The sequence below is a fragment of the Cydia fagiglandana genome, chromosome Z, assembly GCF_963556715.1.
Source record: "Cydia fagiglandana chromosome Z, ilCydFagi1.1, whole genome shotgun sequence".
NCBI classification, from domain to species: domain Eukaryota; kingdom Metazoa; phylum Arthropoda; class Insecta; order Lepidoptera; family Tortricidae; genus Cydia; species Cydia fagiglandana.
The window spans coordinates 19,594,981-19,622,048 of NC_085959.1; the positions used below are offsets into that span (position 1 = coordinate 19,594,981).

At 36.0% G+C, this 27,068-nt stretch overlaps 1 protein-coding gene across 1 annotated transcript in view; it reads right to left on the reverse strand.

Annotated features, from left to right (window-relative positions):
• LOC134679259 (uncharacterized) overlaps window positions 1-27,068 on the reverse strand; it is a 452,522-nt gene that overhangs the window by 141,628 nt on the left and 283,826 nt on the right. The window lies entirely within an intron of this gene.

The window sequence follows — 27,068 nt, forward strand, 5'->3', positions numbered from 1 at the left end:
ATTTAGTTCCGCATTGAACTTGACACTTGTTGACTGAACCGCACAATAAATGAAGACCTGTCAAACAAGTTGACCATTGAATCACCTGTCAGTAGGTCAGACCTAACAAAAGGGGGTCACACGGTCCGTATTGCACACACTGCATCCCGCTCTTCGGATACTCCTTGTATTACCATCACAAAGGACTGGACCCCCGGAATGCCTTTTGCTTTAAAAGAAATAAAATGCGTTTCTGACCACGCCCCATCGTATCCGCTCAATCGCATTCTATTAGTAATAATTCAGTTGTTGACTGATTTATTACATTTAAACTAAAAAAAGGCAATTTACCTAAATTGTGGTCGAGTTAGGAAATTATACAATACCTATTCCGATAAGTACACTTTAGTCTTAGTATCTTAGTATATATAATAAGATAAATATAATATTTATCTTAGTAGTTTAGATATGTACACACGTAAGGAAATTATTCTGCATCACAATTCGCGTCCGATGAAAGCATAACGTAATGAACCAGTTATTGTATGATATGATTCTTGACATTCTTGAAAGTCGGTTATCGATGGCACATTTATAAAAAGGCCCCGAACACCGGCTGCGCCTATTCATGACCCCTTTGCGCTAAAATCTATCACAGAGTAGACAAAGCCCGGTGCGCGAATATGTAACAACGCGTCGAGTAAATAAAGGGATGATATATTGTGAACAGTGATGTGATTAAAAAAACCATTTCCCTTAGTGCTGTCAAGGTGCATTCTTGTTAGGGTTGTGGCGCACTTGTTTGTCGATAATCGATAAAATATTATTATGTTAGTTTATAAGCGTAATGGATACCTTCACATCTATTAAAATAAGTTAATCGTGAGATGATGTTACTAACTCTTATTTATTTACTTGCAGCTAACTAATCAAGCTTCTGCCCACGACATCGTTCGCATAGAAGTAGTTGAAAACTTTTAATCCCAATGTCATCCTCTTAGGGGTTAAATTTTCAAAAATCCTATCTTACTAGGACGCTACAAGAAAATATCAAAATATATAATATTTCAAGTTCCTACCAAGATTTAGGCTGTATCTTATCTGTCACTGTTTGTAAGTAATACCTATTTTATATTAATCAATTGAAGGATTTTACCTACATGTATCATAGATGCTCAATGATGCATTGAAAAAGAATAGTATTCAAATAAACTGTTGTTAGAACAAGTTGCCGGTTGACTATTGTTTGTGTGTGATCTTATGTGAAAAAGAAACGAAATGACGTACCTATTATAGGTACCAATATTCACATTTTTTAAATTAAAACTTTACGTGTAAACGGAGCCATATCAAAATTATAAACTCGCTCAAAAAAACCTCTTTCTTACAACGTCGGGTTTATCGCCCTTATTCTATTATTTACATTTATAACTGCTTTTGTTGATTTAGATTTGACTCATATATGTAGGAATTATGTATTGTACCTAGATAATATAAAGTAGCCACAGCTTTATTCGAGATCATCGATAAAGTGATCCCGTCACTATCGACTCTCAGGTGAAGGTAATCGTTGTGGGAACTATTAGTTCTAGCATGAAAAAAATATTGCTCTCTCTTTCTAAAATGGTTGTCTAGACAATTTTATAAGAAATATGTTGAATAATACCATAGCCGGTTCTATGGCAACGTTTTGGCTAAGGAAATGTTAGCACTTGATTTTAGAATATAGGGAGGTACTTTTGGCTAATAATCCCAACATTGAAAGGATAACATGAAAAAATGCGCAGCCATTCGTTGGTATAATATTTATATTCGTACCCGTTATTTTAGGTAAATATAGAGTTAAAAGTAATTAAAATTAGGTAAATAAATATACAATTTAATTACTACAATCAAAGGCAATTACCACTTTAATATCAGACACACAAAATGTAAATAAATAAGTTAACTAAAATTAAAAGACGCCGCACGATGCCTTTTTTAATTTCTAGAAAAAAACAAACCATTTAATAACCCTAATATAGACCATAACTATTTTTTAAATAAGGAAAAATAAACAAAAGTCGCACAATAGAATAGAAAAGAACACGTTTCTTTAAGGAAATACTGCAGTACGGTAAACTTAATTGCCGATAGTCGTGGACAATGAGCGCTCGTCGCCGGCGCCTTTGTCGGCGCTGCCGGCGCGGCCCGCTCGATACGCATGTTGTTCTACCATTTACCTTCGATTTCACGACACAATTATTACTTGCAAATTACACATAAGTAGTTCCAGCTGAAGGACGAATACCTACTAATTCTAAGCTTGTTTTAAGCTAACTATGAAATTGTATTTATCGGTTTTGAAGGAAGTAATTAAGTCTGATTTCCCTGTTACTGATAATTACGGAATTTTTTGTATTCGTGCCTTTCTAGAACAGAGAACAACGCCGGTTTTACACTCTAAAGCGTAACTACGGAACTTGCTAACTATGTAAACAAAAGTCACAAGTAAATTCATAATTATTTGACAATTTCAATATGGCGGTTTGATTACATAGTTAGCAAGTTCCATAGAATGGCACTTATTATATTATTTTACCGATAGCTGCAGTTGATTTAATTTGTGCAAATAATGAGAATCGGTTGATGAAACTCAACTGCTTGACAAACTTTATTAAAGAATTTTATTTAATACCCCGACGAAATTGCCTCGGTACTAAAGATCAAAATATTTAAATAGAAAAATTATAAGTACCTAAATACAAGTACATACATATATAAATGGTGCAATAATTGTGTAGCAATTTTAACAGGTTCCCTCCTATCTAATGTCATCCTACAGTGAAATGATATCGACAGCGCGGAGTGTGTGCTTCAGGCATTGCTTGCTTAAGGAAAAAAAGTGATATCGAGGGCGGAGCAAGTGTTGTATAAAGAAAGTTTTACCTCGGCGAGTGTGCCAGCGAAGCGGCCCGCCGCCGCGGTGCCTGTCGATCGACTACGTCGCGCTATAATCATAACCACTGATTCAGGTTAAGCCTCGTTCATAATTGCCCTAAATTATAATATCTGACACCTAATACTTTGACTGAAAACACACAAGAAATAATAAATAGGTAATACGTAATATTAACCTTTAATGCTTTCATATTAAATTTATATCTACGCATTCTATTTTTAATTCTGTAGGAGTTTCTTTTTCTGTATAAGTCTGTGAACCAATAAGTGTGACCTAACTTATCTAAGTGTGACTCTGAGCCTAATAATAGTTTTTAACAAATTAGAAGGCAGGGCGAGTCTTGCGGGGCAAGTCTAAGTATCTACCTAGTTCAAATTTGGGTATTAAAATTATAAAAATATTAAAATATAATACTCTATTACTTAATATTTATCTATTTTTTGACACATATTATGTAAACAAAAAGTAAGAAACGTAGACATTTTCTTTTTACTTTAGTTCTGGCACATTCTGATCACGGCAAGTCGACCTCCGATTCAATTAAAAAGGTTAACGTGATGTGGACACGGCGCATGGCTTAGCGCCACGACCCTTTTGCTCCTAATTCCTGTCCTTATTTTCAAATCGGTTTCCATTAGTCCTTTGAGTTCGTCTAATTATAATTTGATTCTTAAAGTTGACACTAATATTCATGTTAATTGTAGCTCAATGATAAATTTTATTGGTCTGCCGTCAGTGCAGTCGTGGCAAACTTTGCGAAATGCCCCGTGCTCGCACGTACCTACCCTGTCCTGTCTCACAGCTTATTAATGTAGATAGTTCGGTTCAAATTACGATTCACTTATGCAATATCTTAGATAATGTTATGGCAACAAGTGATGTATACCCAAAATTGACATTTTGTACTAAGAGGATAATCAACATTTATATAAGGCCTTTAAAAATATTGCAAAGAATCAAGTATTTTGTGTGCGTATTCACATTAACCCAGTCGTTCAGACGTAGGTATATTATGATAAGCGCCGTACGGCCAAGTGTCATGCCAGCCGTTATCTAAGGATGAAGGAAACCTTACAACCATGTTTATATATGGAAAGGTTTGAAATAACTCCCAATAAAACATGTGTTTGATACCGGTTGGGCACGCTAAATATCTACATTATGCTATCATATGAAGTTCAAGAACCTTTTATGGCACCAAATATTCTGATATGACCTTCCTATGAAATCGTACCTATTGCTATTTGCGTTTGACTCGCATTTACACGTATTATCTATCATATAAATATTTAGGTCAATATTTCGGGTGAAACATGCTGTCTTAGCGGTGTGTTCTGATTGATGAACACAATAGTGCGAGCGGTCTTTTTGATGGTGGAGGGTTCGCTTAAAAAACCCTACTAACTCTTAGGTTGCTTAGCCAAAAATGAATGATTATAAAGCCATCATCTTAAGTCCTAGTTATTTTCTCAAACTTATAAAATTGTTTACAATAAATAAATATCATAGGACATTCTTACACAGATTGACCAAGTCCCACAGTAAGCTCAAGAAGGCTTGTGTTGTGGGTACTCAGACAATGATACATATATATAATATATAAATACTTAAATACATAGAAAACAACCATGACTCAGGAACAATATCTGTAACATCATACAAATAAATAAATGCCCTTACCAGGATTCGGACCCGGGACCATCGGCTTCATAGACAGGGTAACTATATACCCACTAGGCAAGACCGGTCGTCAAACAATAGTTTATATATTCCGTTTTCTAGCGTACTAGTAGCATGGTACTGCATTACGCTATCTTTAAAATGCCTTATGTCTACGAACTCTACGATAAAGGTGTCGTGCTAGTCTTGCCGGCGTTAATCTTTATTTACACGCAAGTTCGCATTATGATTATGAAGTCGTAGAAATATGAAAGTTAAAGGCAAGGTAAGCCAAGGGGTCCATTTCATGAAAGCTATTACATCACATTATTACATACTAGCAGAAGTCACTATTTAACTTTTTTTTTTAAGAAACCTCTGTTGTATCACAAGTAACAAGCTTTTAAAAGGGGTCCCAGAACGATAAATTGTGATAACAAAATATACTTAATTATTGATTATGTCACTTATGTCGCTAGTTCCTGCATTTACTAATGTGAGAATAATAAAATATCTATTTACTGATTTAAAAAAATATAATTATAATCTTAGCTGCCAAGGGACGACATACAAATTTAACTTTAAACAGGTTTCAATAACAATCTCAGCCACGTTGTCCTTCGCGTTGGTGTTAGTATAATTTGCAGCGAAAAAACACTTGGACCACCCATGTCGCCGCCCGCTCGCTGCCTGCAGTCGAAGCGCTTTATCGCATAAATGCTTCCACTATTATCTACGGCGTTCGTTCTAGGGTGGTCAACCAATAAAATGGAACTATTATTTTACTGAGTTTTTTAGTTGGTTGGTTTATGGTGTGACATCGTTTTAATATAGGTAGGTAATTTATATCTCAATAACATCGGGTTAAGTGTTTTTTGATGAAAAATTACCTACCTACGTATGCCTAGCAGGCTAATTCAAACTTAAATTATGTCATCAAAACGATACGTAAATACATGTCAGTCGCGCGTGCACTTGTTCTCCGTACCTACCTACTTAAGAAAATTTACCATTTTGGATATAATCTTAAATAGCAATTTAGATTGTAAATTGGGTAGGTAGGTATCATTAAACAGCCAATGAAATGACGTGCGAGTACCCGGGGCAACGATTACCGCATCAGTGCAGCGCCGCGCCACGCAACATCGCGTTTGCATTGCGCTTCGCCAGGGCTGTCTCACCCGAGCGGGGTTGAAGTGATCTAAACTGCGCCTGGCTCGTGATTCCATAGAATTGACGTGTCGGCTAAGCGTCAACCCATCGTCAAAAAGTCACTCCCATAATCGAAGTTACACGGACATTTTAAAACGACATGATCATATTAGGTACATTGGCACGAGCGTTTACGTAATCGTAATATACAGTGTGGAAAGATAAAAGTCGGGCCCTGGAGGGAAACTACCTACCTTAAATCCTTATGCTAGCTCATTTTACTTAAAGGAGACAGTCCTATATTTTTAAAAAGAAACAAAACTGCATTCAAAGATTTAAGTTTAGTCTTTAATTAGTTTTGTTTAATAGTTTATGTGTTATTCTAATTATGATTATTTTTATTGTGCATCAATCCAGTCTTCTCGTACTTTTATGGGAAAAACACTTCATTTACGCAATCGGCTTTTTATACCTGCTTAAATAACACAATATCCTGTTCAGGTAAACAAAAGAATGGCATGCAATATAAAACATTTATTTTAAAATTCCTGGAATACTGATGATGTGTGTGTTAAACCAAATTATACATTTGCTTCGATTTAATTAGGCGCACAAAAACTAGTCGATTTTAATATGTTATGTTCGCGTAATGTTATTTGAAGGTGATACTGTGATACTGATACTTAAATATGTATTAGGGATAGGTATACAAGACTGCTACTTTATTTGTGTGGTCTTGGCCTTGGTCAGGTATTCGGAAAAATAGAATGCCTATTAGGAACTCGGCGTATTTTAAATTGCTCATTGTATGCGATATTGTCTATAAAATGCCATGATATGTATGATTAATATAATTATTAATGATTAAAAGTTTTACATGTGTTTTTTTTATTTACTCGCAAACCAATACAATATCAATTTAAGTACTCACCTATGCTTTCGAGATCCTGAAAACGGTGAATAATAAAGATAATATTCCTAAAAATACGTGTGATACGTAATTAGATTCATCATGATGTCTAAAAAAATGTATTCGAAGCGTGTAGCACACAAAAAATATCAAAAGTTATATACAAAAAAAGAGAGGAAAAAGTACTTATTTTTTATTTCCCCAATATCTCAAAAAGTATTAATATTTAAGAAACCAAAATTAATATTTTTGGTGGTCTTCATATTTTTTGTGTGCTAATACACGCTTCGAATACATTTTTCTAGACATCATGACGAATCTAATGAGGTATCACACGTATTTATATGAGTATAGTATCTTTATTTTTCACCGTTTTCAGGATCTCGAACCTCCGAGTCTCGAACAGACTATTTGATGTTTATTACCATTAGATAATATTATGCTCCAAAATTGGTAGATAGAAAAAAAGGAACACTGTGTACCTACTGTATTTGTAGGAAATAATTTTCTCCCAATCGAAATTTTTACCACTGTATCTTTCTCAATAGCTTCCATTCCCGAAAGAGTTTCGAACCAGTCGCGTATTTTCCCATTATATTTTTTTATCGATATCTTGTTTTCCTGATGTGAAAATACTGTAGGTATTACAAGCTGGAAAAAAGGTGATCGCTCGCATGGGTCTTTACGAGCGATCACCTTATTTCCAGGGTTCAAGTTGGTGGTGGTGGTGGTGAGATAGGCGTGCGCGTTAGGGTTCGCAGAAATCTGCTTCGCAAATTTATTTTTTGTAAGTTTGACAAATAAAAAGCAATTTTAAAGTTTTTAGCTTATGTGTAGAAATTGTTACGTTCCTACAAAGTTTTAAGGTTAGTTTTAGACCTATGTTCGTTCGTAACTTTTTCTGTATACCTAGAGCGAAAATCAAGAATTCAGGTTTCGAATCAACGAACTAAAAAGGCCTCACGACTATTTAAATGTTTGGTAACCGTATTGTGATCTAAAAAAGCCTATAATATTTTTTAAACTCTGTTGGCTGAACTTACTAAGCACCTCAAAATGTTTATACCCACGTACTTTCGTAATTTTCGTTATCTAAAGTAAATCAGATCGATTTTCCGTACAAATAATATATATTGAATTTTGTTGATTTTTACTGAGTCGAGTAACAACTCCTTAATAACATCGTATACTCTGTATCTTTATTTTATTAGGTATTTAAATAAAAGTAAACAAAATCTACCCTCACAGGGCTCCTAGCCAGTTGATGGTAGATGAAAATATTACACGATCAAATAATGTCGTCGTTCACGTTCAGGGACCGACCCAGGCGGTTTTGTAGTTGGTCGGTTAACCAATAAATGTTATAACTACCCGAAAATGTACAAAATGTTTATTTAACTACTTTTTAATAAATACCTAGAGATACAGACATATATACCAGTCAATTTACGTGAGTTACCTACTACTTGTTAGAAATGTTAGCTAGTCATATTATTGTTTTAAATTCCTTTACTGTAAGTACTTAAGTATACCTTTATTAATTATTTCCTACATGCTAAAAATTTCAGTTGTTTTAGTTCTACTTAGTAGTACATACAACCTTGTAACGAGACCAAGCTAAGTTGGCAGCAATTTTGACAGCCCAGCATTCATTTCATTACAACATAGCTTGGTCTTACTCTAATATCCAGCAGTGGGTAGTAAGTAGATACGAGTAAGCTTCTGTCAATTGACTGTAATAATTCTATATTCATCTACTTGATCTCTATAAGTAACTAACTATAGTTTGTTTTTTTTTAGCATTAGAAAGAAGGTAAGCGATCATGATTTGTCTTTTAATTGTAAACGCTTTTTGAAAATCAGTAACTATTACTTATGAAAGCAGAAGAATATAAATGATCGTATTAGATTCATAATTGTTACATAAGTAGGTATTTGAGTTATTTTTAAAAAGTGTTTTTCAATTAAAAGACACGTCAAGATTGTTTACCTTTTTTCTAATGCTCAAAAACGAAGTAAGACCACTTTTTTTTTTTTTACTATAAGTATCATGTCTACATATAAACAGGTACATAGTTATATACAGTGTTATTTTACATGCGTTTATAATATTAGTAGGGATAGGGATAGTGAGATCGCTCCAGTCCTAGTTACAGTTAGACTGTCGATTTCTGTTGTATTGTGTTGGTCGGAAGCTGGCGAGTTGCGACCGGCTGACGTCATCGGCAGAAGTGAACCGACCAGTTTTTGTCCAAGCTCCAATTTAGCGTTTGATTCTTTATGCATAACTCGCTATGCCCTAAGGTTGTCTGAGATTCAAGGATAGAGATGTTAATTGCCTCATCGCCGCTGATGTGCCTATGCAACTTCTTAAGAACATCTTGTATTGTGATTTTAACTACTTACGCTTTTTTACGCTAAGGAAGGACGCACTGCGTAGAAATAATGAAAGTTTTTTAATAGGCAATGTAAGATATACAAAAATATAATAGACCGCGGGCGAGGAGCAAATATCGTCAAGTCATCGCCCGCTTGATGCTTTGTCAGGTGATATAACATTATTTTATAAAATAAAATATTATTTTATTTTTTTACGTGTTTCGGTGGCTGCCATTCCTCAACCCACCAACGGAGCGGCAGCTGACTTCCACGAGGGTTCATAATATATAGCCGTAAACCACTATACGAGTTATCGTTATCGCCTAGGAGGCGATAGTTCATGAAGATTTGTTCGTCGCTCGCGGTCTATAACGTGTTTAAAAAACTGGCCAATTGCGAGTCGGACTCGCGTTCCAAGGGTTCCGACACTACCCAATTATTAACAATGTATTTTTATATGTGAAACGCGAAAGAATTGCCTGTAAAAAACCCGTAAGTGTTGGATCAAAAACTAAGTAATTAGTCCGACTCATGCCTGACTGTATATTTCAGATAGGTTTTCCTGTCATCTATAGGTAAAGAACTATTTTGTATATTTTTTTTAAATTTTAGACGCAGGAGTTTCGGAGATAAAGGGTGGAATAGTTATTTATTGGCTATTTTCTTAAATAATTTCTAAACTATTTAATTTAAAGTTACAAAAAATATATATTTGAAATTTTCAAAATGAGCTCTTTCATTTGATATGTAACACGATATATTTCTCATTTACCCCCCAAAAGTGGCCTCCATGTTTAAAATTCATTTGTTTACATAAGATTACCGTCTTTGGGTCACGAATCTACATATGTGTACCAAATTTCAACTTAATTGGTCCAGTACTTTTGGAGAAAATGGGCTGTGACAGACGGACAGACAGACGCATGAGTGATCCTATAAGGGTTCCGTTTTTTTTCCTTTTGAGGTACGGAACCCTAAAAACAAAGAAATTTGGTGTGAAACATATGGCGCTATTGATGGTATATTAAGCATTTTTATATAGGTAGGTTTTATATATGCATCCATGTACAGTATATAAAAATATAGCCCAGAATTATAAATTAATGAATCGGCACAGCATTGCAAATACATACGCAGTCGCAGCACTCGGAGCTCAATATGGGTCAAGGAACGTTTCCCCTTGCAACCTCCTTGGAATGGCAAGGCCAGTCACCATCACTCGTAATGCTCGTTTTTTCCTTCTGAATCAAATAATTTTATTTACACGATACTTGACCACTCGAAGCATGCATTGTCTTAATTTGTACACATTAATTTGACGCCTTGCCTTGCCCCCATCATCGACATTAACTTAGATAAGTCTTTGTTCATAGAATATGACGAAATGTAGGGTACGAGTAGTTATTTTATTTGTCGTCTCTTATAACACAATAATATGGTCCAGTGTGGGCATATATGTTTGTGTGATTATTTAGTAGGCACATACCATGTAATGTGTAGGTATATCTTTATTACTAAATAAATAGTGGATTATTTTGGTAAATAATAAGCAGTAAGCTCCTTTTGTCTTTGTAAAAGGTACCTACCCTAACTTTGGCTTATCTTTATGAGGCCCCGAATTTTTGATATTGACTGATCTAACTATACGCAATAACTTTAAAAAGTTTGACGTGATACGTCTCCCAACTGGATCGGCAAGGGTTTGCTTGTAAAAATTAAAATCAAAGCGTCAGTCAAAGTGTTATGTTTTACCATAATGTTCGCCTTCCTCATTTGTAAGTACATGGTGGATGAGAAGAAAACAGCTGCATAACTACCTAATACTTAATAAATAACTCATCATCGATGCACATTTCGAGGTGCGACCAACAGTCCAAAATAGCGTGGCTGCAATCCAAAATCGGTCCGTGAATGTCAAAAACGTACAATATTTAATATGTATTAGGATGCCGTTCATTTGGATGAATCCGTTGTAACGGCTTCCATTTAGAAGGCATTTAGTGGCCTGCTTAACGCCTTAATTGTAACACAAAACAACGCAATCTACACGGTGTAACACGAGGAAACCGAATAATTTTAACCATGCATTTCTGAGGTCAAAAGAAGGAAAAAATGTAATATGAGTTAGGTGAATTTCGCCAAAAAATTTCTTTTTTTGTTTTGTTTTTTCAATTTTTTGAATGTATTTGTTCATAAAAATAAATGTTATTGGTAAACTTGCTACTTAAAATTGATTTTTACATTTTTTTTCGTAAAACCTTTTTGCAAAGTGTTACTTGTCACTTTTTGACATCTATCAATAAGGATATTTAGACTACGTCCCATAGCAGCAACATTACCATCAAAAAGGCCTTTTACATTATGTAACAACAAAAACTTGTTTATTTTTAAATTAATTTTATCTCTGAAACTAGGCGTTTTAAAAAAAAAGGTTTATAGGACATTTTTGTCTCTAAATATGATCAGGAATACGCTGTTAAAATTATTCGGTTTACTCATGTTACACCGTGTATACTAAATTTCCCATAGGATGTAGTGTTTATTTACCGGCCCTGATTACTCGGCAATATTTTGATCAATATAAGCGGAGGTGGTTGTGGTTATAAATGACAGAATTCACAAAACTAAGTACATAAAACTCATATCTGAGGCCATGACCATTACTACTTATAAATATATTTAAATTGACCCCGTTGGCGTGCAGAAAGTAACACGTTGTGGGTCAAAAGTAACAAGACACAGTGGGCTGTAATTTAATATAATATGACATATCAAATCAAAATAAAAACCGGTCAAGTGTGAGTCGAACTCGCGTCCCAAGGGTTCAGTACTGCACACATTTTTGAACGAGCGAGCAAAGCGAAGTTCTTAAGTACATTCAACTATTTATTCAATTCGTCCACACACGGCTGGCTATTTTAGGATAGTTAGTTACCCATTTTTTTTTTGTTCAAGTATTATGTTAAGCATAGTGCCTACATTTTTTTTCATTGTTAGGCGTATCTCTGTTAATTCAAGATAACAGGGCTATAACCGCGGCAATCGAAGTTCGCAAATTGCTGGCATTTCTCTCTGTCACTCTAATTACCTACGGTTTCATTGGTGTAAAAGAAAAATCCCCGCAATTTGCGAAATTCGATGGTCGCGATATACGGCAGTTCAGCCTTCTCACTTAGCTACTCGTACTTAAACCAATTATTTGTTCTGTTTGAGCACTAACCTCCTAAAGCTCATGCTTCGACCTTGCGTGGAGGTGCACCTCCCATATAACCATTCCAGTCGCAGAATCATCAAAGTGGTAACTAAATGTCAGATGTGTCGTAACAGAGTCCACACAATGTGTCTAGAATTGTTTCGAAACAAAGTGTCGTCGCCGTGTGTACACTTTTCCGTAACAAGGTGTCGACACATTTGTGTGCACTTTGCGTGCGGTTTGCGACTAAATCTGACAGCAAATTTGTGACAGCAAATGTCAATATAAAATACCTCTTGAAAACCAAGGTTTGTCAAACTACTATTAGTGTCTCGTGTGCTCGTAAGTAATTCTAGTAAGTCATCATAGGCGATGCAAATGATAATAATTGACCAAAACCATATAAACACCCAACACCCGTCAACCTTTTACAGAAAAGTTTTTAAAGAAATGCAATAAGCTACTTAGGTCAGCCAACGAATGCTCCAAAAAGTTGTAGAGGGAAATGCTCGGAACACAATTTTTGACTCTGTAACTTGGTTTGGGCAAGTTAGGAGGTGAACATATCAAAAGTCCCCGGCCGTAGCCCTTGAGCGGGAGGAAGAGAGGGGGCTTTGTTTGAAGGTCCCATTTTCCGGTTTTTCGATTAAATCTCGGAAACTATGCATCTTAGCGACATGGCCATTTATACAAAATGAAAGTTAATTTCCACAAGTTTAAGTTTTGTTACAAGTTTATTCAGTCAATTTTTTCGATATGTTGAATAGTTTTTGAGATATCCGCTCTTGAAAGTTTATTTAGGGCTCTCAATTTTATCTTCATATATCTACATCAGTGAAGGTGCTAGGCCGTGTATGGTATCGTTTTTGTATAAATCTGGGTTGCTGAATCCATTTAAGGTATCACATTGACACCATTCCACAAAATTAAAAAAAATCTTTTTAGGGTTCCGTACCTCAAAAGCAAAAAACTTATAGGATCACTCGTGCGTCTGTATGTCTGTCCGTCTGAATACACAAAATAGTTCTTTACCTATAGATGACAGGAAAACCTATTAGAAATGTGCAGTCAAGCGCGAGTCAGACTTAATGTACGGAACCCTTAACACGCGGGTCCGACTCGCACTTGGCCGGTTTTTTTAAAACTCCTTTTGACGCTTAACCGCTGAACCGATTTCGTTGAAATTTGGTATAGAAATAGTTTGCGTCCCGGAACAGGACATAGGATAGATCTTATAACCAAAATCATCTTTTGAAGGTGTGAAAAGTGGCGTGGAAATTTGTACGGGAAATCAATAACCGCTGAACCGATTTATATGAAATTTGGGATGGTCTACATCTTTGATTTAGTTAAAAATGATAAAAAAAACATGACTTCAAACCTAAACTTAAACAGTATTAACTTCAAGAAGTCAATTCTGAATTCCCCCCTACACCTCATTTCACACCTTTAAAGGATGATTTTTGAGATAACTTATTATGTCCTGTCTCGGGTCTCAAAATATATGTGTACTTAATTTAAATTAAAACTGTTCAGCAGTTTAAGCGTGAAGAGGAGTTTAAAAGAAAGTATTTTAATAAGTTTATATGTTTTTACTTTGGAATGGTGTCAATGTGATACCATAACTAAATTTTGTACTGCGAATTTATACGAAAACGATACCAAACATGGCCTCGTAGCTTTACTGTTGTAGAAGTCAAAATAAAATTGAGAGCCCCTGTGTATAAGGAAAAGGAAAAATAAAAGTCTTCGGCAGGAATATAAGACACAAATATATATTTTTTTTTCGCGTTACTATTTCAATCATCAAATATAAACATACCTTGATTATATTATTCTAGTGAGATTCTCATAGATAAACAAAAACATTTACTTAAAAAATTACAAGGTCGAAATATCACGGAACTTGTGAGAGTAATATGTGAAAAATAAAAACTTTTATGACAAAAAAATCTGGACACAATTTAAGAAGCATCCAATTGCGTCGAGGAATCATCTGTATTTTTGCTTGTTTCATTACCTCCTCGCTTCTTTTTTTGTCCTTTGTATTCTGTAGCAATTTGTTAGATCTGAAAATAAAGATAACTTGCGTCGTCACGGATGTCGATTTATAGGTTTTAGGGAGTGCAGAATTCGAAAACGATGATCATTTTATAATCCAAGATGGCGGCTACGTATTTTGTTATAAAAGTCGTCATGAATATAATCTTATAGGTTTTAGGAAGTGCCGATTTCGAAAATGATGACCAGTTTGGAATCCAAGATGTGTGCCGTGCACTTTGTCATAAAAGTCGTCATGGATATCGTTTTATAGGTTTTAGGGAGTGCAGAATTCGAAAATGATGACCATTTTGGATTCCAAGATGTCTGCCGTGCACTTTTTCATATAAGCCGTCATAGATGTTGATTTATAGGTGTTAGGAAGAGCAGATTTCGAAAATGATGACCATGACCAATACAACGACATCCATGTCGACTTTTAACATAGTGCATGGCCGCCATATTGGATTCCAAAATAGTTATTATTTTCGAAATCTGCGCTCCCTAAAACCTATAAAACGACAGCCATGACGACTTTTATGACATATTGCATGGCCGCCATTTTGGATTCCAAAATGGTCATCATTTTCGAAATCAGGGCCCCCTAAAACCTATAAAACGACACGCATGACAACTTTTATGACATAGTGCATGGCCGCCATTTTGGATTTCAAAATGGTCATCATTTTCGAAATCAGGGCCCCCTAAAACCTATAAAACGACACGCATGACAACTTTTATGACATAGTGCATGGCCGCCATTTTGGATTTCAAAATGGTCATCATTTTCTAAATCTGCGCCCCCCAAAACCTATAAAACGACATCCATGACGACTCTTATGACATAGTGCATGGCCGCCATTTTGGATTCCAAAATGGTGATCATTTTCAAAATTGGGGCCCCCTAAAACGTATAAAACGACACCCATCTCGACTTTTATGACAAAGTATTTGGCTACCATCTGCATGCAAGACATTTCTATTATTCTATTATTTTTACGTACAAAAATGGCCCCCTGTCAACTTCCAACCGAGATTTATTCGATTAATATTCAGATTAATTCAATTTCTATCTATAGGTCGACTAAACTAATTGCGATTAAAATTTGAGGATGAACTTTTTTTATTCCATTAATTAGTCGAATAAACAGTTAATCTATTAAGTCCCATCTCTGACCACGGCATTTTTACACTTTGAGAATATCTGAAAACAAATGAACACAAGGAGCCATTTTGCAAATCCAGTAACTTTGTTATTACTTTTGACAGCGCGTGTCATGTGTCTACACAGAGTCGACACAAAGTCGAAACATTTGCGACTACTTTGTGACTGCAATATTTCTCAGCCTTAAACCATATTTATACATCATAATTAACAAGTTTCGTAGTATGTAAAGCGTTATTTCTGTTATTTAAGTATAGTATACGCATCGAAGTACTAAAAATGCATCAAATAATATGGTTATGAACACAGGCACTGAGAAGTAAACAATTTCATTTCCGGCTAAACTAAAACAATGTGGTGGCGCGTTGATTATATTACACTTAGTTTATCAAATCACTCGAGCAGTTTAATTCCCCATTATAATTTTAGTCCTATTGTAATATAAATGCAAACAATATATAATTACGTCTTGTAATCCGTTTTAGAGATGGCGTATTAATGTCACTTATTTTTATTTAACAATTTTTCCATCTGACAGTTTCCATTTGACAGGAACAAAATGAACGAATGAACGAATGATATTGGCATAAAGTAGTCGCAAACTCGAAACAATGTGTGCACACGGCGACCACACTTTATGTCACTTTGTGTCATGTGTCGACCCTTCCCCATTTCTGGTAACTGTGTCGACACGGCGACGACTCTGCGACTGGAATTGTGACCGAAACAGACGGTGTCGACACAAGATGTGTCTACACCGCGTCGTAACGGCGACTGGAAATGGTTGTATGGGCTCTCTCGGATGCTTCAGGCCTTCGGCCCAACGCAGAGCTTGGCCATCGACCTTCGCACTAGCTGTCCGCACCACGTTTCAGTTTCACGTAAACAATTGCGGCTGTGTCCCTAAAACAGCCCAACCGCGTTTTTTTTTCTTAAGTCCGACTCACGCTGGACTCTAGATTTCTAATAGGTTTTCCTGTCATCTAGAGGTAGAAGGTTGTGTATTTTTTATCAAAATTTTAGACCCAATTTTATCGGAGATAAGAGGGAGGGGGGGACGGTCATTTTTTGCCTATTTTCTTAAATAACTTTTAAACTGTTTCATATAAAATTATAAAAAAAATATATAGATCCTCAAAATAAGCCCTTTTATTATGTAACACGATATGGTTTGCAAAACTTGGTTTTCTAATTTACTCATATTACCCTTAAAATAGCCGCCTATACTTAAAATTCATTTGTTTATATTACATGTCCGTCTTTGAGTAGCAGACTTCCATATGTATACCAAATTTCAACTTAATTGGTCCAGTAGTTTTGGAGCAAATTGGCTGTGACAAACGGATAGACAGACGCACGAGTGATCCTATAAGGGTTCCGTTTTTTCTTTTTGAGTTACGGAACCCGACTCTCGAGCCGCGAACATTTAGAAACCAGAAATTTATTTGCTAAAAACATTGTCCTTACAAAGGTATACAAATGGAATACGCAGTGATAAAAAGTGAAATAAACTGTGTGAATCGTGTTAAATGTAATGTTTTGTCATAAAGGCTGCTTTTTCTACAATCAATTGTTTTATTTCCTAATTATACGTATTTTTATACATGAAAAAAAAAAAATTGGTATTATGAGATTTGATCAAGTCCAGCATAATTCACATAAATATAATGAAATTCATTGGTATACAATCAAATAAGCCATTTTATGCTGAATTCAATGATACATAATTAATATCATTCATACATATTTTTAAAGAAATGGTCATATTTCTAACACACGCCAAATTCGCGATGACCACCCATGGAGGCCACGCCACTAGACGTATATTTTTCTAAATTGGCCGCGCCACTCAACCTCAAGCCACCGTTAAATCTGAGGCGCCGCCATTCAACGGCTTGTTATGACTGTCCGTCTCCCGGCTCCCCGCCACCATAGAGACTGGGAGCCAGACAATGCCACTCTAGGGGATATGCAAATATTCAGAAAATGTATGAATTTTAATACAACATAAACATCAAATAACTAAAAGTCAAAAAACGTACTTTAGATTCGAAAAATCACGTTGCGTCCTCTCACACAACCTAATAGCACGTGGCGACCGTTTCGACTGAATGCGCTGACTGAGTGAAGGGGGCACCACTGTCTATCACTTAATAGCAGCGGAGTGGTATTTTGTCTATTAGATAAACCTACAGAGCAATAGTTACTTTCCACCCGCAGTTACTTTTGTCCCCGCTCTCCCCTACATTTCACTTGAAGAAGCATGCAATTTTTTCTTAGTAGCTAGGTAGTATAACTAAATATATACAAACTGAAGCTAAGCTAAGGTAAGTTATATAATAATAACATCATCGGAATACACATATGATTTTAATGAAATTGTCATTGAATTGATTTGTGCCTTATCGAAAGCCCTATTGATTAGAGTAGTACCTAAATAACGTTTTTCATTTGACGACTTCTGTATTTATTCGGTTTATTTAGTTCGAGTATCTAATGAATTCGATTATTTAGTTAATTTACATTTAAGTACGTCACATGTGACATGAACAGACAAGGAGAACAAGATAAAATATATTGTTTTGTCTTCCTTCTTTCAATGGAACTTTTTTAGAGTTTCTCTTCCTCAAAGGAGGCTAGTGGTTAAGACGAAACTCAAAATACTCTCATTTGCATCTTAAAAAAAACAGGATGGGTCACTGACCTGTCCCGGTAAAGTGAGGTAGTGTGCGTGACGCGTGCTTGTGTGTGAAATGGGGTAATTTGACAGAATCTGAAAATTTTCCCCGGGCATACCTCACCTTAACTAATGATTTCCGGCTGGCACATCTTTCAGACTAACTTCACGGACACAACGGTACATAGGCAATATTAAAGTAGTACCTATCCCTAGCTAATTATGAGACGGCCAGTGGGCGTCAGATAATTGGATATACATACATACATATTTACGACTATGGCGACAGATAGAATAACATCTCAATACTTACTGTACTGTTTCATGTTTGCCAATGGCATGTTATACTTGAACAGCAAAATTAAATAATACACCAACAGTCACAACTCAGGCCAAGCAGTACTGCCAGTCTCACTCAGTTGGCAGTCTCAGTCCTCAAAATAAGATGTACTTAGGTACCTACTTCCGTTTCGTCATCATTCATAATTGGTAACTGGAATATCCCTACCGTACTACCGTAACTCTGTTAACTTATGACAGCTAAAATACGGATGTCAAATCGTTTTGGAGACTATTATCGTTCCCCCTGGTGGAGAGAGGGGATATGACACAGAGTCCCACGCATGTAGAACCGCGACCAAAGCAAGTAAGTAGGTAAATAAAGATAAACCAGTTATTTTTGTTATTGGTGTGATATCAGATCTAACTACCCATCACTATACTTAGCCTTAACTTAAAATTCATTATTTTTTAACATAATGGCGTCAGTGTGCGGCGACACTGACCTCAAGTCTCTCAAGTACGATGGGTCGTTTACATCCATCGGCCGCACTCGGACTCGATTCATAATGAAACGGAAAAAAAAACGTTGATACATTTGTAGACGGAAAACGACCACATTTTTAAGCAGTTAACAAATTTATCGCGGCCTAAACAATGTTATATTATTAATGCCGTCAGCCAATCGTAGAATCCACTAGATTGTCAATTCGTAGGCTATTCCGTAGCCTAAGATTTTCTTAGGCTTATCACGATGTACTATAAAAATAATACGGAAGATCGATGAGAGAAATGCGTCGGTATAGTTATTCCTATTAGAAAAAAGTAGAAAAAAAAAATATATGCAGAATAAAGCGGGCAAAATACTAACTTGAACATCAAACAAAATCTAATCCAAATGAATGTCATTAAATATTTATCATTCAAAATCATCATTTAAAAGTCAAAGTTGTTGGCTGGTAAACCAGCCAATATAAGGAAAAACGCAAAATTTGCATCAAATTACTTTGTCACTCTTGTGGATAAAAAACCGGGCAAGTGCGAGTCGGACTCGCGCACGAAGGGTTCCGTACCATAATGCAAAAAACGGTCACCCATCCAAGTACTGACCCCGCCCGACGTTGCTTAACTTCGGTCAAAAATCACGTTTGTTGTATGGAAGCCCCACTTAAATCTTTATTTTATTCTGTTTTTAGTATTTGTTGTTATAGCGGCAACAGAAATACATCATCTGTGAAAATTTCAACTGTCTAGCTATCATGGTTCGTGAGATACAGCCTGGTGACAAACGGATGGATGGACGGATGGACGGACGGACGGACGGACGGACGGACGGACAGCAGAGTCTTAGCAATAGGGTCCCGTTTTACCCTTTGGGTACGGAACCCTAAAAATAACTTTCTCATCAGTTTTTGAACAAGCCTTTGCGATCTGCCGATGCCGTGGTGAAAATTACTATTATTATTTTAAACTTTATGTAGGTACCCACAGTAAGAACTTTTCCCAATTCACAATTTTCAGCGATTTTGGTTCAGACAATGCGAATACATTTATATTTATGTAATAGTTGCCTAATATTTCAAGTGTGAGTAATTCACACATTGGCACATTGGTAACATATTGGCGTGGGTACAGTCGTCGTAGTTTAATTTTAACGTCAGCCAGTTTTTATAGGCAGGTCTCAGAATTACAATATTGGTATTAGTTTCGAGAACGAAATTTCAAGAACACTCGACCGCATCAAAGCCTCAGGCCGACTCAGTCGGTGTAATTTATGTTATCAACAACTAAAGCCGTGTGAGACCGGAAACTAATTGAATTCCAAATAAATTACTAGGAGTTATCTTCTCGACGATACGAATCTCGCACCGCGGCGATATGAGTTCAAAATCTCTTTCAGGATGAATAAATATTAAGTATCAAGGCCTTGTGCCGGTTTTGATACATTTGCAGTAAAATAGGTATAAGTAGTATGTGTTTAAATATATATTTTATTATTTTTATATAGGTAGATAAAACGCATCGAATTATTTAATAGAAGACATAAAATAGGGAAAATCATGATAAACTTTTACGATACGATACGTACGATTAATAATTTAAGTAAGTTCGTCATTTAGAATGGAGGGTAGATTCATTATGATATTTTTGTGCTTACCTATCGTACTTATCTATAATACTCATAATAATATTAAAGGTGTTTTTTGGGCGTAACAACTGTAACAAGTCAAGAAAACGAAATTTCGTAGGAATAACTCTAACTATAGTTCGTTTTTTTTAGCATTAGAAAGAACTTGCAAGAAGGTAAGCGATTTTGACATGTCTTTTAATTGAAAAACGCTTTTTAAAATTCAAAAACTATTACTGATGAAAGCAGAAGAATATAAATGATCGTATTAGATTCATAATTGTTACATATTTGCCGTAACTTATTTTTAAAATGTGTTTTTCAATTAAAAGACACATCAAGATTGTTTACCTAATTTCTAAAGCTAAAAAAAACGAACTATAGATCAATTTTCTATCATCGTAAACTGGATAGTTGGATACCTAATGTAATAAAAATAAATAGTTAAACCTATTACCTACCCATACACATTTAGGTACTGGTAGGGGTCGTCCAGAAATCATATGATCATATTTGGCCTATTTTTGACCCCCCCTCCCCCTTGGTGATATTTGGTGATTATATTGTGGTTTTTGGCTTTCCCGCTTTGAAAAAAAAAAATACACGTGATATCTGCTCTGACCTCCCCTCCCCCATCGTGATCGTTCGTGATGTTTTTCTTTCCTTTTTTTTTTAGGTGGAACGACCATAACATGGTTTCTTGTTTCGCAAACGAGATGACTTTTCATGAATTTTATCGTCGTTATTTTAAATGTACTTAGAAGGGTGTAATATCTCAAAAAAAATTAAAGTATTGATATCGGAAGGCGTTTGCGTCAGTCTTATGGCTCGACCGTGATTCAGAGTGACCTTCGAACGAAAGCGAAACCGGTGTAGGTCATCGTGCCAGCGAGCGCGGCCGGCGGCTGCGCGGGCGCCGCTCGGCGCTGCGATTCACGGCCTCACTTACACTTAATAGTTCCACTTATATTTTCATCGTCGCTTTTATACAGGTACACTACAACTACCATACATACACCTTACCTACCACTAATATTGCTACTAATAGTAAATTAGAAACGCCAAAATATTTTAAGAGGTTTTTGGGTCAGTTTGTTATATGTCAATATGTTATGCCCACAAGCTGTTTAACTATTGCCCACAGGAGAGAAAACTAGTGTGTTCGCGCGAACTGTACATTTTTCTCTCCTGTGGGCAATAGTTAACAGCTTGTCGGGCATGTAAGTAATGATTTTATCATAGTTCTCTAAATAAAAGGACGACCTTTTCACGTGGATAAGGGTTAAATAAGAAAATTTACCTTTATAGCCCTTAACTCTTGTGTATGTCTACAGGAAAGACGTAACACAGTTTTCTGTTTGACCCTTAATAGGGTTAATTTCGCAAAATTGATTTATTAATTAGGTACTATGTATATTATTTACCTTGAGCAATTCCGAACCCATGGATTCTATATACATATGTATTTTGTTATTTGTTATTAAACTTTATATTTCAGAGTAACACCGGATAATTCAATTCATTATTTAATTTTGTTTTAAATATCTTGTGGTACATGTAAAGCTTAAGTACGTAATGTTTGTATTTACTAGCAGCACTTAGGTAGAAGTAATAGTTTATAAACTTGAGTATAACATTATAACAAATAATAAGAATATATTTATGTTTTTCTTTTAAATCCCAAATATCAACTAACTACCTTCCACTATAAAATGACCTCGCAACTTCTTTACTAACAAGCCTACTATCGAACAGAGCCGAAGATATTAATACTTAAGTACTTGATCTCGAGAATTATAACGAACTTACGTACTTAATTGGAGATTCCTCTTATACGAAACACAATACCTAACACCAACTGAGAAATAAGAAATCCCATTTACCACTTACCGCAGCGCTTTGGTGGTATCAATTGCCATACATGGGTACATTACTTATATACCTACCCAAAGGGTAAAACGGGACCCTATTACTAAGACTCCGCTGTCCGTCCGTCCGTCTGTCACCAGGTTGTATCTCACGAACCGTGATAGCTAGACAGTTGAAATTTTCACAGATGATGTATTTCTATTGCCGCTATAACAACAAATACTAAAAAGTACGGAACCCTCGGTGGGCGAGTCTGACTCGCACTTGTCCGGTTTTTTAATGATCTCAGGTATTTTGAATAAAATTAGCAGCCTTAAAAGTCAAAGCTATTTTTACCTCGTTTTCGTGATTTTTTTTCGCATTTGATGTCTAAAAACAATGTGCACGAACGGGGACAGGAATACGAATTCCTAATAAATGAGTCTCGCTTACGCTCGACCGGCCATATCTGCTGATTTTACATTTTGAAATGTTTCGACTTCCTAATGTACTCGTACTTGCAAATCATAGCGACCTCTAAATGAGGCATTAGGAAACTAATTTTTGGTATATATTATTTTTCATTGAACGAGAAAAGACTTGTGAAGCGAGAATAAATACCATTTTATTCCTTACATTCGTGAACCACCCAATGCTAGTGATGTCTAAATATAATCTAATTGTAAATAATTTGTAAAGATGGAATGCCAACCGCTATCATTCCTGCTTCTATGTTGTAATATGTTAAATCCCAACCGTCCGCCTTTGGTCCTGAGGGCTTACCGCGAACCACGTTCGACGTGTTGCCTTTCTATCGCACTTGTAAATTTGCCTGTAAGTTTGACAGGGAGGCAACACTTCGAACGTGGTTCGCGGTAGGCCCTCAGGATTCCGATGCCGCGTTGAAATCTTTTGTTCGGGTGAACAGCCGGCGTGGTTAAATAACTTTTCTAAGAAACACTACTTAGAAATCCTGTACTTATTATTGTTTTATGTACAATACTTGTATTTTTGTATAGTTCGGTTTTTAGGGTTCCGTACCCAAAGGGTAAAACGGGACCCTATTACTAAGACTTCGCTGTCCGTCCGTCCGTCCGTCCGTCTGTCACCAGGCTGTATCTCACGAACCGTGATAGCTAGACAGTTGAAATTTTCACAGATGATGTATTTCTGTTGCCGCTATAACAACAAATACTAAAAACAGAATAAAATAAAGATTTAAATTGGGCTCCCATACAACAAACGTGATCGGGAGTGGTCAGTACTTGGATGGGTGACCGTTTTTTTTTTTTGCATTATGGTACGGAACCCTTCGTGCGCGAGTCCGACTCGCACTTGCCCGGTTTTTTATAAATGCTACAATTGCTACATTCGGCACGTTCGCTGCGTCATGGAATCTTTTCGATATGCAATTAGTATGTGACATGTGATTAATTCTCGCAGCGAAAGTGTTAATGGTTTTTAGGATGAGCAGGGATTTTGCTGCTTGAAAATCTTAATTTTGCAGCGTTTAGAATGAATCATAGAAATTTGATTTGACTGTACTAGAACGTAGAATATCATAGGATTGACATGCGAGATGTCATTTGGTCATAATTATTTTTATTTTCTGCAATGTAGGTGGGTAGAATACTCACTCTTTATATTATACTTACTTCAGTTTTCGGCCTTCTCGAGATTCAGGGTCCTCCATATATTTATTCTCGTCGAGCAATCAGCTACCTATATAAAAAAAAGTATACTTCTCTCGTGGCTATAGCCATTCTATTGACGTACCTATTTAATTAGGTACCATTTTACGTAAGGTGTATTCGGCTAATTCAGAATACTTAAGATTCGCGGATGATTCCGAAAATAAACGGTATTTTGATGGTATTAGGGTTGATTTCGGAATTATTTGACATTCTGAAGTAATCTGAAGTATCCGAAAGCACATTTTTTTTTGTTTTGTTTTTAATTATACATAGGTTTGACGTAAACTTAAAGAGTAATAAGCAGTCTGGATCAAATAGATAGTGACGGCCTATGTGGCCAAATATTCCAGAACACATCCTTATTTGTATGGTAAAAATGTTGTCGTCCAATACTACGTACAGGTCGTGAGACGTCAACAGGACCAACCTTCCACATTCCGTCAATGTTAATAAGATCACTTACCATCAATTAAAAAAAGATGTCAATCATACTTTTTTCCTGTTTTGAGTTTTATTGAGTCACTTGAGTGAGATACGACTTTTCAAAAGTAACCAGACCGATGACATTCAATCTGAGTGTCGGTATTTGAATGAAGTAAATTTGTCTCACTAATAATGCGCTATATAATTTACTGAATGCGCAGAGTTGATCCTGCTCACTTCTCCAGAATCATTGGCCATCACTATCTATATTATGTGAGGCTCACTACAGTCCGAATTAAAGTACTTACAGTCGATGTCAAATTTATGTTTACACTTTTGCCTTTTAGTCCTTTGCAATAAGGCGAAAAATGTAAACATATCTTTGACGTCGACGTATATGTACTCGTAGGTACCCAATATCTAAGAAAGTAACTATTTTTTAAAGATTTTTAGGGGTGTTACCAGGAAAACTATATGAATATATAAAGAATGTTTTCCGAGTGCGGCAGTGTGAGTATATTCAGAAATTATGTGAATTAATTTAATTTGTTCTACGGAATCACGAAACCAAAAACTGCATTAAAATATTTTCAGGTTCTTTTTTATTTTCTCTCACTGTCACATTAGGACTAAACATCCTGAGTCACATATATTTGAGCCTGTCTTGCCTACTTGCTATATTTGACCAAGTACTTGACCTGTTAGTGTTAGCTGTTAAGACTCGTAGTGGAGACTCCCGCCTCTGTTGAGATTGGTCCATAATATGATATGCAGAGCAGTGCATTCGCAAATAGCAGCAAGGTATATATAAATAAAACAACAATTTCACATTAAATTTATATTTACTGACAGATCTGAAACAACCACTAAAGCTACAGGTAACGAGTAGGTAATTTAGGGTTACTATACAATACATACTTGAGAGAGCAAGTCCTCAGGTACAGTAGACTCCGGGTCTTGGGAATATAAAATTATAAATACAAAACAATAAACACAGTACCGGTAGCGCTGCGAGACTTGAGGGTCATAGTGTCTTGTCGTCGGACACATTTGTCTCGAATGAAAAACGGTTCATATACTTGACGCTCAACTCTCACTGCGATACCTAAAAAATATAACAAATCGCGGAGCGGGAAACACAACATTTTCGCATAATAAATTCAATTGGATTTGTTCTCAGTACATACTTAACTCACGTAATACATAATGTATGCTACCAAGGCAAGTATCACATATTTAATATAGAATGGTAAGTAAATACTACATTTTAGCAATCGTTATTTGAGTACGAACTGGTGAACAAATCGTAACGCAAAGCAGTGATATTGAAGTATACTTTCGCCATAGCGGTGTTAACAGATCTGTCGCCTTAATCTAAGGTAGCTATAGTAAAACTTAGGTCTATAAAGTGTCTAGGCAACGATCAGCGTGCGGCAACCGAGCGCGGCTGCGGGCGGCAGATCGAGGGCCTCTGGCAACGAACGGCTGACCCTCACCTAGCGACACCAGTAAAATTTGCGCTACGCTTATTGTAAACAAATTTCCTTTGAATAAAAAACCAATTCAACATAACTCCTTATATGTATCGACATGATTGGACAAGGGAACAATTCAAAGAAAACAACATCTTACCGTATATAACTTTCCCAATTTTACTCAACTCAATGTAACAGAAATCACCTGGTAACTGATATTTAAATTAATCGTTATACACAAACATAATCATCACATAAAACTTACGTCTCTCCATTATACTTATGAACTATTGTTATAAACTTGTAATCACTACGTTAAACTTATTTCAAAATAAGTCTATCGATGGATACGATAATAGAATATGATAAATAACAAATTTATCGTTATTTAATATTTACATTAGTGAAAATTAAACTGTTATTTCTATGTATGTGCTTTAAACGGTATGAAAGATAACCACGTCTACTAAAATATATATTTATCTGGTCGCGGCCACCCTCGCGGCCCGCGCCGCGCCGCCGCCGCGCTCGCCTGCGCTGCTAACATTTACTACAGTGTACAAGAACGGAAGGCAAGTTGAGGTAATCGGTTTCAGCGGCGAGCGGCGGCTGCGGCGGCCCGACAGAGTGCCCTCACAACACCGCCACTTTAATCCTATTACTCGTTACATGAGGTAGTTAAGTTTCATAATTGTTTTATTTTGTTTTATTATTGCTACGAAGAAAACTTCTGTTATACAAATTTTTTCTCAACAATATTAACTTATACTTTATTGTTTATTCTGCTTAAAACAGTTTGTACGTATGTTTACAAATTTAGTACTTTGTGTAGGTACTTGGTATACACTACCTTAGCGCGAGCGCCTGTCGCGCCACGTCGCGTGCCGCGTTTCTCGGCCGAGACCGGAACCGGAAACGGACACAAGCGACTGCCGCATTAGAGTTAGGTATAGTCACCACTTAACTACTATATTGTACAAAATATGTTAAAAATTTATTCGTATCTAGGAGGTAGGCCAACTGGGTCCAAAATTGTATGATGAACAGTTATTGCTTTTTCTATGGAACGAAACAACAATGTATAGTTAATTATGATTATATCGGCTCTTCAATAGATATAGTCACT